We start from the raw sequence: 15,913 nt of genomic DNA on the forward strand, positions 1-15,913 counted from the left end.
CCACAGAGGTCTCCTCCTCTCCAACACAAACAGACCCGCTGATTAAAACCACTAAACACACTGAATAAAGCAGTTCCACCTTAAACACACTGAATAAAGCAGTTCCACCTTAACAATCACTGCTTCTCCCACGCTGTTGGACAGACAAAGGACGTCCCGGAGGGGCTGCGAGCCGAGCTGCTGCTAACGTTAGCTCAGCTTGTTTCTCTGATAACTTAAGATCCAGACGTCCGATGACTAAAATCCTTCATCCGGTTCAAATCTAGAGTTAAAAAGCACCAAGATCTAAACAGTGGATGGTAACAATGTGGCTTCAGACTGGATCAACAGTCAATGTATGACAGCTTCTGGCAGGTTTAGTGTTTATAGACATTTTAATGCCGTAATGTTACGTATGATACCTTTAACCTGTCATGGAGGCTTCCCTGGTTAGTACTGCAGTCGTTTTTTGTGCTCAGGTCTCCAGGGTCAAAACAAAAAGGTACAGCTGAGCCACACACACACACACACACACACACACACACACACACGTCTCTTCGTGTTACCTCCTCTCTGCTGACCAGCTTCAGAGAGACTGCTGTTAATTCTTTATTTTGTTGCAGTGATCCCGGTGGGGAAACATTTTGGTATTTTGCTTTACTTTGACAGTGTAGATCAGTGGCTCCCAACCTTTTTCCATCACGGTCACTGAGTAAACTGACTAAGTGACATATTTTATTTATATAATATTCAATAATAACAATAAGAGCAGAGAGCAGCTGATAAACTGAACAATGAACCCAAACAGTGAACTCAGTAACTGCAGGAAGTTTGTGTAAAACTAGAGATTTGGATGAATTTTGAGCAGATTATTTCCTGTGAATATTGATCAGAGATCAGTTTTACAGATATTTATAGGAACTTTTTATACAATTCTCTGTCTGTATTATGTATATTTTATTTTTAACAATCATACAGACTTAATATTCTTCTTTTTTTAACAGATGTTTTCTGTTAGCTTTTGGGTTGTTTTAACGTTTGGATCATAAATCAGTGGTTCCCAACCTGGGGGTCGGGACCCCCACTAAGGGTCTCCAAGGCTTCATGGGAGGTCTTCTGGTTTTTAAGTGGTGTAGGAAAATTAAAACAATAAAACACAGTAGACCTAAATCTCAGCTTTCTGTTAATTTTTGTGAAGAAAAACATTTTTTTTTAAATTTTTGATTATTATTTAAAATCCAAACTTTTGAACACAAGTTATATTCACAGAGCTGATAAACAGCCTCGTCCTGCAGTAGAAAGAGTTCAAACAACCTAAGAGGAGCTAGAACAATGAGAAGATGCATAATACAGACTATAAATATCAGGAAATCTCTCTCAGATTCAAACATATTCATACAAAAAAATGTTCAGAAGCCAAAACCAGTAATAAATCCAACTGTAAGCGGATCTGGCCTCAGTGCTCAGACAGACCTGTCCGAGGTGTTTCCCTGCCTTTCATCCAGTGCATGCTGGGATACGCTCCAGCCGCACCACGACCCCGAGCTGGAATGTTTTCTATAGGTTGTTTCTCTTTCAGCTGTTTGCAGGGCCGAGGACCTCCGTCAGGGCTGCCAGCAGGGACTTACATCACCTCGAAGTCCTCTCTGGGACTCTAAAGCGACGGCTGGGGAGCCGCCAGAAAAGAGTGGATCGACCGCAGCCAAAACTGGACCAGCGCTTGGCCGGCGCCTGCTGGTCGCCTTCAAGTCTGTACGGGAGCCAGCAGAGACGCCGGCCCCCGGCACATGGGACACGGAGCCGACAACAAACCAGGAGCTTCAAAATACCAAAGTACGGATCGACAGCATTACTGGCAAACCGGCTTCACTCCGATACCTTAAAATAAAACCCATCTGAGAGACAGAGACGAAGCATTTGATTGTTTTTTATGAGCACCTTTTTATTCCTAACTGTCGCCGTGATCAGAGGGTTTTATTGTTATTGCTCCTCCTGTATCTAAGTATAAATGTATTGACGCGTTCTGTAACGGCAGTCTGAGAGAGGACAGAAGTAACAGACAGAAAGGTCAAACACTGCAGAGGTTGATGGAGTCAGACACTGGGGATTAGTTTTTATTGTCAGCTTTACTAACATTACTGGATGGGACTGTTATTGGTCTTATATTTCCCTTTATATACCTCTGTGCACTCTAATGCAAATGGTGCATTTGCAGACGATGAAGCAGAGAGATGTGTGTTCAAATATCTGCCTGAATCGGGCCGCTGGAGTAAAGCCACAAACAACCAATACATCATCAATACATCAATACATCTGAGTGCTGAACCTTACAGAGCAGTCTGGGCTGTACTTACTGTATCTCACTTGTAAACCTTTAGGCAATAACACTGTTATCGGTCTAATAAACAGGACTTCTTACAAGAAAATATCATTATGAATGAGAGACGTGAGCTCTTGAAATAAAGGTTGTAACCTTTTCAACTTAAGTTCCTCTGTTGCATGACATTAATTTCACTTTAACTCCATTAAATCCATTCTGTAAAACAATCCTCACTGTACCTTTTCTGACTCAAAATACACTTTTACAACTCAGACTTTTATTAACTCTGTAACATTTCCTCATTAAACTCACAGACTGACTGTTGATCCAGTCTGAAGCCACATTGTTACCATCCACTGTTTAGATCTTGGTGCTTTTTAACTCTAGATTTGAACCGGATGAAGGATTTTAGTCATCAGACGTCTGGATCTTAAGTTATCAGAGAAACAAGCTGAGCTAACGTTAGCAGCAGCTCGGCTCGCAGCCCCTCCGGGACGTCCTTACGTTTAGAATTAGTTTTTCATAATGACGTTGTAGTTCGGGGTTCGCGTCCACAACGGTTTGATGTTAATGATAAATCTTTTGTCCCTGCTGACTGTTGAATGATGAACGATTATTCCAGATTATATAACATTTTTAATTGAAATGCAAGAAACAATTAAACTGTGAAACTTAATATTTAGTTGTGGAAAAACAAGCAGCACTACAGCGGCTAACTGTACGGACGCTAAAGAAATGATTCTGTAATTCATTATAATGAGAAACGTTCTCAATGTTTAGTTTGTGAAATAAGTTAAGTGAAATAAAGCTTCTTAGTTGTTATATTTTAGCCCTGATGCTCTAAAGCTTTGGATTTTTATGTTAAAATTATAATAATTATAATAACACAGTGTAGATTTGGTTTCTTTTTTTTTTTTTTTTATATAAATAATATTAAAATATGTTTTAAAGTCTGAAAAAAATATATTATACAACAAATAAAATAAACAAATTAAATTAAACTAAACAAAAAAATAAAATATTTATTATTTATATTATTTTTTATGTTTTATGTTTTTACTTGTTGTCAAATAGGTTTTAAAATCAGTATCTTTAAGTTAAATATGAGGAAATCTAAACCAAATCATTAAGTGGATGAAATAAGTTGCTCAGATGTTAATTATATAAATTTCATCAGCAGAAAAGTTGGGATTGTTAAAGATGATATATACACATTTTGGTATATTCTTTGGTTTGTTTATTCTGGGAGTTGAGACTGGAAGGAGGCAGGAAGAGGAGGAGGAGGAGGAGGAGGAGGGGAAACAGAAGGAGCAGGTGTGGGAGGTTGAACAGGTGGAGGAGGAGCAGGAGTGTCGGCGGTGTCAACAGGAGGTCGAGTGACTTCGTGTGTCTCTGATAAATCATTAGACCTCAACGCAGACGACCTGTCTCCAAGGTCAGCTGACCGCACAGCCAGGGGCCGACCTGGGTGTGTGTGTGTGTGTGTGTGTGTGTGTGTGTGTGTGTGTGTGTGTGTGTGTGAGGGGGGTTGTTGAACATGCACTCAGTGATCCTTCAGTCCTCAGCTACAGTAAATCTGTCATTTCACTGTAAATTCTGCAGGTTCAGAAAGTAAAAATGACAGAACATAAAAAACAGTTTGTTATTTGTTGTTTAGAAAACAATAAAGTTGCTTCTCAACAACCTCTATCAATACAGGTTACTTTGCAGAATAAAAATGGACATATTAAATATGAACCAAAACAACAGTTACGACTGACCAGACTTAATTGACAAAACAAGTAGTTTTACCTGGCAGATAATCATTAAACACACTTCATTCAAAGTGGACAGGGCTAAGGCTGCAATGTATCGTCAGCTAATCCTTAAAGACCGTCCACTAACAGTTGTTGTTTCTGCCACAGACAGACTCAGGTTGTTATTGTCAGTGTCTGACAGCATTATGGAAAGGATCCCTACAGAGATAGACCTTTAGTTTAACCACAAACAGCCGTAATATCACTATCACTCTCCACCAGACTCCAGAGACAAAAACACTCATTTTACCTTCAGATCATCGTAACTTCATTCAAAGTGGACAGAAACAGAATAAAACTCATTAAAAGCGTCTCTGTTAGTGTTTCCAACAATCACCAACTCTGGTTTGGTGGAAATAAATCCTTAATTCACCGACGTAGATGATAAAAACAGCAGTTTCAGTCGGAGCAGACCGGCTATGGAAACAAACCACAGAGAGGCTGCGATACAACACAGGCAGAGGGAGAGAGACACCATGTGACTCTGTATATATATATATATATATATATATATATATATATAGAGAGAGAGAGAGAGAGAGAGAGAGAGGGAGAGAGAGAGAACAGCTGTTTATATAATAAACATATTAATGTTTTAAATGTAATATTTCTATCGACTTTATGATCCGATGCATACATCCTGATCGCCGCCGACATTAAAGAACCTGACAGGATTACAGAGTGAAGTTAGTAAAGTGACTGAACTTCATTTTAAAGTCAAGAAAACCCCCAAAGTCTCCACTGAAATCAAAACAAACACAGTCGACTTCCTCGCCGCCACCGCCGCCGCCGCCGCCACCGCCACCGCTCATCCCACATTGTTTGGAGGGGGTTTCTCAGACACAATGTAAAGAAAAGACTCCACCGGGCCTCCGGTTGATGGTGACACTGGCCCGCTATGGTTTTGCTGTTGCTATGGTTACTGCTGCGAGTTCTGGTCCCAAAGCACCGGGTGGTGATCCTGATGAACAGGTGAAATCACAGTGTGTGTGTGTGTGTGTGTGTGTGTGTGTGTGTGTGTGTGTGTGTGTGTGTGTGTGTGTGTGTGTGTGATGGTTTATTGCCTCAGAGGTGCAGGGCAGCGTTATCAATCACACTCTGTGGATGTGTCCGCTTCTCAATCATCACAAAATCATTGAAATGTAGACCACACACACACACACACACACACACACACACACACACACACACACACACATATGGTCACACACTCGCTAATGAAAAGATGGAGGAATATTCTGTCAGCAGCCTCTCCTTCACTGCAGACTGTTACATATGTACACACACACACACACACACACACACACACACACACACACACTGGCCGTCGCAGACGTGGAGGCATGTGAGCGGCTCGAGGTGCGTTTGATTTACGCTCACAGACACTTGAAGAGAAGTGGACGTGTCACTGAGTGGGTGGAGATAAATCAGCTGCTGCCGCGCGGCGCCGAAAAATCCACAACACCTCTCCATCACACACCTGATGTCATCGCCGCTGTGACCTCTGACCTCTGACCTGCGTGCCACAGCACTGCTCGCGGCGTGCGATGGGATTATTCTGCTGCTGAACGAGAGCTTTACATGTGTTCATACTGTCACATCTCATCGGACCTCCAACAGGAGTTTTTGGTACGTTTGAGTTAGTTTGAATCTCAAATAGTATTGATTAGTTTTTTTAGTGCCAATCAAAATGTGACAAAACCTGTCACGTGTGCAAAGTTGGTACAAAATCCTCGATCAGATCCTAGTTTGGTTTATTTTCACAATAATGTATTACATCATACTAACATACTCTACTGTTTTATTCCACTATTATACTTTATTATTGCTGTTGTTATTATGTTATATGTGTATGAGTGTGTAAGCACATATATATGTATGTAGGTGGTGTATTTTTACAGTATGTGGATATGTGCAATATATTGTTTACTTTTATTTTCTCACTATAAAATATATAAATACTGTTTGAATATTTTATGTAAATGAACTCAAATCCCCCCAAATTCTTGCACTCTTGCAATAAAGTATAAAAATAACCTAATAATACAAAGTAAAAAAAACATACATATAGAAGAGAGAAAATACAGTGCAGGAGAGGAAGGAAGCCTAAGAAGGTTTATTCAGTCATCCTCTGTTTTAGCGAAATAAAAAAGTCATTATTATTCAAGAAAATAATAACAAAACAAACAAACTACAAAAAATGGCGTATTGGTCGTCGCCATGACAGTTTGTCAGCGCCAGCAGAGGTCGTGTAAAGCGAGTTGAGCTGCTCTAATTGGCTGCTCTTGGTTTGGAAACAATGGCGGCTTCCAGATAAACAGTAAAATTTATTTGTGAACAGATTTGAGGAGAGAAAGAGTCAACAACAGAATCTGGATCCATATCTGATCAGCACTGTTTGACAGTTTGATCTGAGTTTGGTTGAGCTGGACGGACTCACTGAGAATGAGCTGTCAATCACAAGGTAGCCCCGCCCTAAAGCATACCCTGCTTTATGGTCTGTTTTACTCTAAATGGGACCATCAGTTACTAAATGAACATCATGCTGTATGGAAGAAGACTGAAACTAGAGACTGAGACCAGAAACTCATCAGGAAACTGTTTACTGAGCTCATTAATTAAGTGAGAAGTCGACTCATTTCTCAATAAGACAAATATTCAAATATCAGTGAAATAAGAACCAAATTAAACACATATCCTGTCATGTGTCTTTCACTCAGTTTAGGTCTGGTCCTCTGGCTTCTCCTCCTCTCTCTGTTTACCCAAAATCATCAAGATTTTCTTTATTTTTTTCCCCCTCTAACAGTTCAGGCAGCAGCTATCTGGCCTCTTTGTTCCTCTGTAAGCTGCCTTATGTTGCCTTGAACACTCACTTAAGAAAAATGTTGACAGTCAGACCTCTATTAAAGCTGACACATGCTGCTCTTTGGTATTTTACTTTATATGACTCACCGGTGCAGCCGTCTTTGGAGCTCTAACTAAAGAATATCACAGTTTTTTTTTATACCTCAACCCTGTAAAGAATGTCTCGAATAATTAACAAAAGCATTCACTGTATATTTTTACTTTTTACTGGAGTACACAAGATGGTTTTGTTGTCAATGTAAATTTGACTTTTTTTATGCTTTACAAAAGGGTAAAATACACTAAATGAACTAGTGCCTTAAAAACTACAAATTTCCATGGGAACTATGTGTCCAAAGTGCTTTGATAAGAATATTTTCCTATATTGTCATATAAATTATCTACATTTTAACAAAATATTAATTAAATTAATATCATAAACATGTGACGACTATTGACTTTATCTAACGACCACTAGCCGACTGTGTGGAATACTGGCACATTATTAGTATTTGTATGGTATTAGTATTATCAGGCTGATCATAAAAACAACAACAGGCCGGCCTATAAATAGACTGCGCACACACACACACACACACACACACACACACACACATTCAAGGCATGTAACACCCTCATCGATGTATTCACAGAGTCTTCACCCAGTGACTTTGATTCTACTGACTCCCTGATAATACAGCTCAAGTGCAGAGGCTTCGAACCACACACACAAACACACACACACACACACACACACACACACACACACACACACAGAGTCGAGTTTCCACCACTCCAGAGGACATTACAATGACTTCCTGGAGATCTACAGTCTTCACCTTAAGATTTAATGATTTACTTTATGGGCACTTGCATTTCGTCCCCAAAAGGAAGGCGAGTCCCCACAATGTGACTGTGGAAACACATTAATGTCCCCACAACATCAATAATACAACACACACACACACACACACACACACAAGCAGGACATAATTTATTGTTGGCTAAAATCCACACCGTTTGTCAGAATATATAAGTTAGTATCAATATCCACTCAGATCGTATTTTGCTAGCGATAATGAATAAACGACGGATAGCCAGCGGACCTGCAAACACTGTTTTGCTAAATTAGCTCGCTGGGAATTTGTCTGTGTTAGCAAACAAGCTAACCAGTTAAAAACACAATCACACAATATCTTCCACAAGCTTTACAGTAATGTTGGCTTTGACTTTGAACTTGATGTGGCGGGTGATTGTAGACGTCAGCGGACACTCAGAAACCGACCCTCATCCCTACAGAGGAAGTCGGGGAAGGTCTGATTTTTTAAGTGATGTTAAAACCTGTTCATACATTGGCAATAAAAAGTGATTAATACATAAAAAATATACGAAAATGTGAATGAACCTTACATATGGAAGCTTTAACAGCTGCAAACTGTGGCACAAAACGGCCTCAAAACTTAAATAATTGGAAGAAAAGCAAACTGAGCTTTAATTCTTTTCACAGATTGGTGAATTGTAAAAGGTTAATTTAACAGATTTCCAAATAGATTTCTTTAATAGGTTCAGTGGATCAATGCGAGCACGATGAAGTGAGTTATAATTCTTGACACTCTGCTGACTCCGACGTCTCTCCAGATTTAGACAGTAAAATTGTTGAAGGCAGGAAAGGAGGCGTCACTTTTAAGAGTATTTCTGCGAGCTGCTTTAACAGAGGAATAACAGATAATTAAACTGTCAGCGCTCTCAGCTCTGTGCTCTCTGGGCGAGAGAGGATCACTGAGATTAAAGCAGGAGAGGACCAGATCTGTCCGTCCTGACTTAGCTTCGACGTGGAGCTGCTGCGTGACGACGCTGAGTCACTGGCTTCAGTCCGAACCTTCACATCGTCAGCTCAGGTGATCCTGCTAGGTCGAACTGGACCGGATCAGACTGAACAGCTGCTTCTCCAGAACTAGTGGAGGTCTTTCTGGGATTCTTGAAGCTGTTTCTCTTTCTTTCACAGTCATCAGCTTCATTTAATTTAAATTACTGTACTTTAACATCCAGTGTGTAACATTTAGGAGGATCTATTGGCAGAAATGTAATATAATATTCATAGGTATATTTTCATTAGTGTGGAATCACCTGAAATTAAGACTTGTTGTGATTTTATTACTTTAAAATGAGACATTTTCAACGACTAACTTTAATAATGTTATGCTAAGATCATGGTCATAGTAAACACCTTGTGGTCGTCCATTTTTGCGATGTTTCTTTTAATATTTCTGCGAAAATCCAGCACAGAAATATTATTGCGATACAGTCTGAATCTGTAGACTCTCCGCTTTCAAGCCTATGTTCTTGTGAGAGTGTACGTGATTCACTTAATGCGCTAGGAGAAACACAAGAAAGCGCTGTCTATTCATATATTCTACTATTTTTTACTTTAATAAACCCATTTCAAGCACCAGCTTTAGTGTCAAATTATCTCTTTACACAGTGCTCGAGGACAAATAGTGCCTCATTATACAGGTAGCTGAGGTCTTTCTGCACATTTTGATGTAAAACACATCGGTGTATCATGTAACACAAGTCCCTTTTTAAAAGTACATTTTAGAAGATATGTAAAAATTAAGATAATGCGATTAGACCCTAAAGGGTTAACCAAATTCAATTTGGCTCAGGTTCAGTTGGGTCTTAAAGATTTGGATATCTGCCTGGTCCGAGTCTCAGGTCTGGGGACGAGTAAGACTGATCGCAGGGAATAAACTGCATTTTGAGTATTCCTGTTTCCATTTCCACCACATTTTAAAAAGGTCCAGTGTTTAACATTTAGGAGGATCTGTTGGCAGAAATTGAATATAATATTCCTCATCACCTTGTATCAGCAACAAAGCAACTATCTGTTGAGTGATTTTTCTGCTTTGATCTCTCTAATTACACACATTTCTCACACTGTCTTTATCTGCTCTACACGAGCTTCCCATCCCAAATCCTAGAGACAGTCTGAATAATGCTGAAACCAAACTGTAGCAGTACTGATGCTATAGTTCATGGCCCGTCGTTTTGGAGAAGAAGGACCTAAATTTAAATCTCAGTTCCTCAAAACGCAGGTGATGTTTTTGAGCTAGAAAATAATCGGTACCTGGAAAAGTCCTTGTTAAGAAGTGATGACAATCATCGGTCAACAAATCATTCGATTCTTTGTTATTTTCTGAGAAACAAGCTGATCGGATATGACATGAACGTGTGTGTTTTTCATGGGGAGTTAATGGCCATGAAAGCAAACTGAAGAAACACAAAAAAAGAAATGAATGCAAAGCAAACGCTGAGAGGCGGATTGTAAAGGGCCCAGGAGGGTTTTCAAGCTCTATGATAAAAGCTATAGAGCTGCTCTCAGGTTTCATACGGTGCCTTTACTGCACAAAGGTTGTAGATAATAAGCAGGAAGCTGGTTTCAGCCTGCAGGACTGATGTCAGAACAGAGAGCCACAGCGCTGCCTCGTCCGTCAAACAGCAGCTCGTGTTGTCTCAGCGCCCGGCACAGGAAAGGTCAGGCCTGCTGCTCCAACACAGAACAAACAGCACAACACCGTGTGGGGCTTTTCAGCTGAACACACGCACACAGAAACACACTCTGAGACGCATCCAGGCACACACACATTATCACCTACACACAAGCAGACACACAAACGCACCAAATATGGGGTTTGGACACCCGTGGGCTCACATAGCCGCACACACACACACACACACACACACACACACACACAAATGTAATGCATGCGAGGCAGGCGGCGCAGCGCTGGGACACCTGTTGTAGAGCTGTAGCAGAGCGGTGTTGAGGTGTCGACACAGCAGCTACTGCAGGGTTTGAAGCATTACGAAGCACACCGAAAATCACCGCTTCTCACGTCTCTACCGGTTAAAAGTTAACCTGTAACCACGCTCATCCCCTCTCCGCCAACGCCAACCACAGTGCCAGAACAGATGTGCTTTTTAACGGGCTGGAGACGTCATTACATCGCTGTATACGTTAACTGTTGCTGCCAAGATTACGATAGCTGGCTAGCTAACAGTCAGTCAGCTGATGTTACCCAAGCAAGCATACCACGAATTACCGACCTCAAACGTAACATTAAGTTTAGTTTTAATTAGCTATTTAAAAGCTATAAAATCAGGGTTTCACATCGTGATTGACGACAGTTCTCGGTTCTAGACCAGCAAAGTGATGGTGTCACCAGTTTTCCTGGACAAGAGCCTCCTTTTTTTTTTTTCTAGCTGTCAAAACGCAAAGAACTGATTCTAAATTAGGCACCGGCTCCGAAGCAGCCCTCAGACTGCCTGGGGGGGAAAAAAGGGGGAAGAGTGTACTGTCACACCCAGAGTACACCTTTACATCTTTGTGGTGAGGTGAGAACTTCTCCTTTAGGTGTGATTGGATCAATTCAGAGCTGCAGAGGACTGTTGTCTCCACACACACTGTTAGATCAACCACATTGTTTGTTTTCACAGGATTAAAACTAAAATCCAAACACACCATGTGTATATTTTGATAAAATCATGCTAAAAAATTATGTTTTTGACACACATATGGGTGACAAATTAAATATGGAGATGCAGCGGCCGGTAGCTCCTTCAAACTTCACTACATTCTTGATTTTCATGTTATGTTTTGCCTGTGACAGAAACAGCCTACAGTCACCGTAAAGAAAGAAAGAGCAGCAGACTTTGAGGCAATCATCTAGGCCAGACTCACCACGGCGCCCCGGGAGGAGAGGTAGAGAGCCTGAAATTCTGGCCCAGCTTGGACTTAAAGCTGCTTCGGCTAACGTCCGCTCTGGACGACGTGGGACTCAACAGGAAATCAGAAACCTGCTCCATCAACATCCCGGCTCCTGGAGCTGACGCCGCCAGTATTTAACGACTTGTGAGTGAGACCGGGGTCGGCCTCGTCACATCTGCACAGACCGACCGACACAAACAACTCTTTTGCTGACTTGAAGCTTCGGATCTGCTCACAAAGACTGCGGGGCTGCTCACTTTTACACCTCCAGTGAAGGTCAGATATATTTCACTGTCTCTCTATTTTATGCACATTTCAGTCTCTTTCATTTGGGCAGAAAGGCTCGGAGGAAGCTGAATGCAGAAACTCTCTCAGGGTTGTAAACACGCCAATGAACATTCAGCCAATAGAATCGGAGGGTCAGGGATGCTGTTGATCTTCCATCCGTCTTTACTATCAACAAACACTCTGGCCTTCTTTACCTTCCGACCAACAATCCTCATCTCCCCCCTCACAGGCTGCACCCACTCCTCTTCTCCCAGTCCTTGTTTTCTACCCTCCAACTTCCCTCCCTACCCACCATGCCACCTACGTTCCTGCCCTCAAGAGCTGTTTCAGACACATCTTTACTGTATTTCTAGACTAACAGATTCTTGTTAATACTCCCCCAGGAGGAAGGGTCAGAGGTCAGATATTCTTTAAGTAAATCTTTTAATTCATTGAGCAAAACTTTAGATTATGTACGTAGAAAGATTATTTTTGGGGTGTTTATTGCCTGATCGAAGAGTGACGCAGTGGTAAGCACCACCTTTAGGCACAGGTTGGGGTTAACATGAATTTACTGTAGCCGCACGAATATGAGACGAAGTTGTGTGTAAAGAAAATGATGGAAGGTAAATTGTTGTTTATTAATTGTTCCGTCTGTTATTTTACACTTTGATCATGTGAAGGTTTGTTTGCACACTGCAGAGTAACAGTAATCCGACACAGTAATCCGTATGTGTCAGGGATTGTCTAGAAGGTGGAAGGTCAAAGGTCAGAAGGAAACACCGAGAGCACAGCTGCGGGTCAAACTGGTGTTCAGTTTTTTGCGTTCAATCCCCCCCTTTTCTTTTGTTTCTTCTCTTTTTCACACAAACAGGAAAAATTAAAGCAAACCATTTGCAATCCTTGAATAAATCAACAAAAATTTAAATATTTCTACATTAACACTCCCTCGAACTGACGAAACGTCACGACCAAAAGCCTCAATTGATCCAGCAAATCAACAACACACACACACACACACACACACACACACCCACACACACAGTTCATCATTAGAACAACAGTATATGACGTTGAATAGTAATTTCAGAGCCATTTCTTTATATAAACACACTGTACACTGCGAAACACACACATCAGGTGCCACATAAATATTATAGGAACATTATAGACACTTTAAACACACAGCTGGGGATCATAAACACAATATTATACAAATATTATAGTGATATCAGAATACATTAATATTATATATATAGTAGATTTGATACTGAATATTTCTATAAAAACAGAAGTTCCCCTGAAATCAAGAATATTAAAGAGATGTTTGTATACAAATACCTTAAAGTGATTCAAAAATTCAATTAAATCATTATTAGATGTATTTCATAGCAGAATTATTGTAGAAAATATATTAAAATGTTTCCCTCAGCAGCCGGAAGAGATAGGCCTATTATTTGATTCAACCACAGAAGTAAACAGGCCAAAATATGACAACCAGCAGCAACCGCAGCCCCAAATGTATCATCTCTTACATAAACAGAGCCGAGTTAATTAATGGAAAGTGGTGGCACGGCTCGGCTCGGCTCGGCACAGCTGATAAGGAGCGAGGTTGCATAGGAACAAGAGGACACCGAGTCTCTGGAGGGCGAAAGTAGCTCAAAACAGGGGATGGAGGGAAGAGAACCGGTCTGAAATGTAAAGTCTGCGTCACCCCCCCAAAAAAACACCCCTCTGTGTGTGTGTGTGTGTGTGTGTGTGTGTGTGCGTGTGTGTGTGTGTGTGTCAGTATTACAGGTATGAGAATGAGAGTTTTCTAGGATAAACTGGAGTCTGTGTGCAGAAATGTGAGTGGAAGCAGCTTTTAAATGGGAGTTTCAGCCTCAGATTGGATGAAAACGTGCAGACATTTGGTGTCAAACTCATTAAAGTTGGGGAGAGCAATTAGAAAATGAAATGTGTGTCGCTGACAGAAGAGGTTTTTACTCAGTGTCGCAGGTGTTTTGGTTTGTTCGGGATCCACTGGCTCTAAAAAAAGGTCAGAGTTCACCCCACAGGAGCCCCGATATCCCCGACATTTAGAGAGGGAATAATAAGGAGGAAGCGGGTACTCACATGTAAAACTCCTGCGTTAAAAAACTGCGGGTTTTTTAAAGTGTCTTTGTCTTTTATATCTGGCTTTCACACCATCACCGCTCCACCGCGCCCCGCTCACAGCTGCCAAATCCCATCCGGAGAGGAGGCGCACAGCGGCCGATCCATGAGCGCAAAACTCCGCGCAGGAAGGACAGAAAGTGTTTGGAGTAAAATCTCTTGGAGGAAGAAGAGGAGGAGGAAGGAGGATGAAGCTGGGTTGTTGTTGTTGTTGTTTTTTTTACATCCAAGCAGAGCAGTAATGATGAGAAGAGAGAGGAGCGGCAGGAGCGCAGGAGCGACCCTCCAGCAGCGGCAGGAGGAGCGGACTGTAGCGCTTCAGTGCAGCCGGGGAGGGGAGAGTGCGCACCGGGCTGCTTCACTCCGTCTGCTCCCCTTCCTCCGACATCTTCCCAACTTCAGCCGCTTTAATCCTCCAGGAGCGGCTCCAGCTTTCTCCTTTTATTCCCCCCTTTTTTTTAGTTTAATCCCGAGAAACAACACTCCTCCACCTCGGGAAAAGAGATTTTATTTTAATTCCCTCTCATCCTCTTCAGGTGTGATAATTAACAAGAAGAACCTCCAAAATAAAAGTCCTCCTCGCGGCTCCAGCTGTTGCTTTTATGTGTGTTTGTGTCTGTTGGAGAGAGATGAACTGAGGGCGGGAGAAGTGTGAAGTTTTGCCGTCAGTCCCGAGTGTTTGGCTGCGTTTCGGTGCGTCGGTAGGCGGGTAGGGCTGAACCGGCCGGACTCCCATCATCCCCGCCGCTTGATCGCCCCCTGGACGCGGACGGAGAGAGAGAGAGAGAGAGAGAGAGAGGGTGGCGGGGGAGTATCGCGAGGTTACGCCCTAAGTCGCGTTTGTCACGCACACACACTCGCGCACACACACACACACACACACACACACACGCACACACACACACACACACACACACACACACACTCGCGCACACACACACACACACACACACACACACACACACACGCACACACACACACACACAGCAGAGTGGAGGCCTATAGGATGAACTGGGTAAACATTTTAAACATGTGATATTATTATCACACACACACACACACACACACACACACACACACACACACACACACACACACACAGCAGAGTGGAGGCCTATAGGATGAACTGGGTAAACATTTTAAACATGTGATATTATTATTACAACACACACACACACACACACACACACACACACACACACTGAAGGCCAACAGCTGACATGTATTGATCCCCTTTAACTCACTGTGTGTCTGCTCTCAGACATCCTGATATATAATATGACTGGATTCACATTCTTCATCATAACACGACTTTTTCTGGATTTACACGATGTGGCCAAAAGTGTGTGGACGAACTCCTGGGGGGCTTTTTTCCCTCCAGGGGTTTTCGGCCCCTTAGTTTATCCTGATATAGCACTTCTTCTGTCCATTTAATGAAGATATAGTTCATATAAAACTGTAAAACCAGATTTAAGTTCTCACCTAATTTAGACATTTTTATTTGCATTGTGAAAACAAAATACTTTGTAAAAAGTACTTAATCAACACTGTTTTTAACTTGCAAACGTTTGTGTTACTTTAAATGTTTAGTTAAGGGTTAAATTAATGTGATAACTCAACTCAAACTGTTTAAGTTTATTAACTCAAATATTTTAAGGCTGAAAACATTTTTGTTAAGGTAACTAAGTTAAGATATTAACTTAAATTAATTAAACTAAGTATATTACACTCACATTTAAAATCTGTTCTTCATACAACCAATTAATGTGAATTTACTTAAAGCAA

At 41.4% G+C, this 15,913-nt stretch overlaps 1 protein-coding gene across 3 annotated transcripts in view; it reads right to left on the reverse strand.

The window, feature by feature from the left end:
• Positions 1-14,909, reverse strand: part of LOC127359479 (sodium channel protein type 4 subunit alpha-like) — a 177,532-nt gene extending 162,623 nt beyond the window's left edge. For 2 of the 3 annotated variants that reach the window (XM_051393283.1, XM_051393282.1), the window contains exon 1: positions 14,090-14,909. The gene's annotated coding sequence lies outside the window, so the exon portion shown is untranslated. The remainder of the gene's footprint in view (positions 1-14,089) is intronic. The other variant, XM_051393285.1, reaches the window with a different exon arrangement.
• Between the last annotated feature and the right edge of the window lie 1,004 nt (positions 14,910-15,913).

Source organism: Dicentrarchus labrax, unplaced genomic scaffold (genome assembly GCF_905237075.1).
Source record: "Dicentrarchus labrax unplaced genomic scaffold, dlabrax2021, whole genome shotgun sequence".
NCBI lineage: Eukaryota > Metazoa > Chordata > Actinopteri > Moronidae > Dicentrarchus > Dicentrarchus labrax.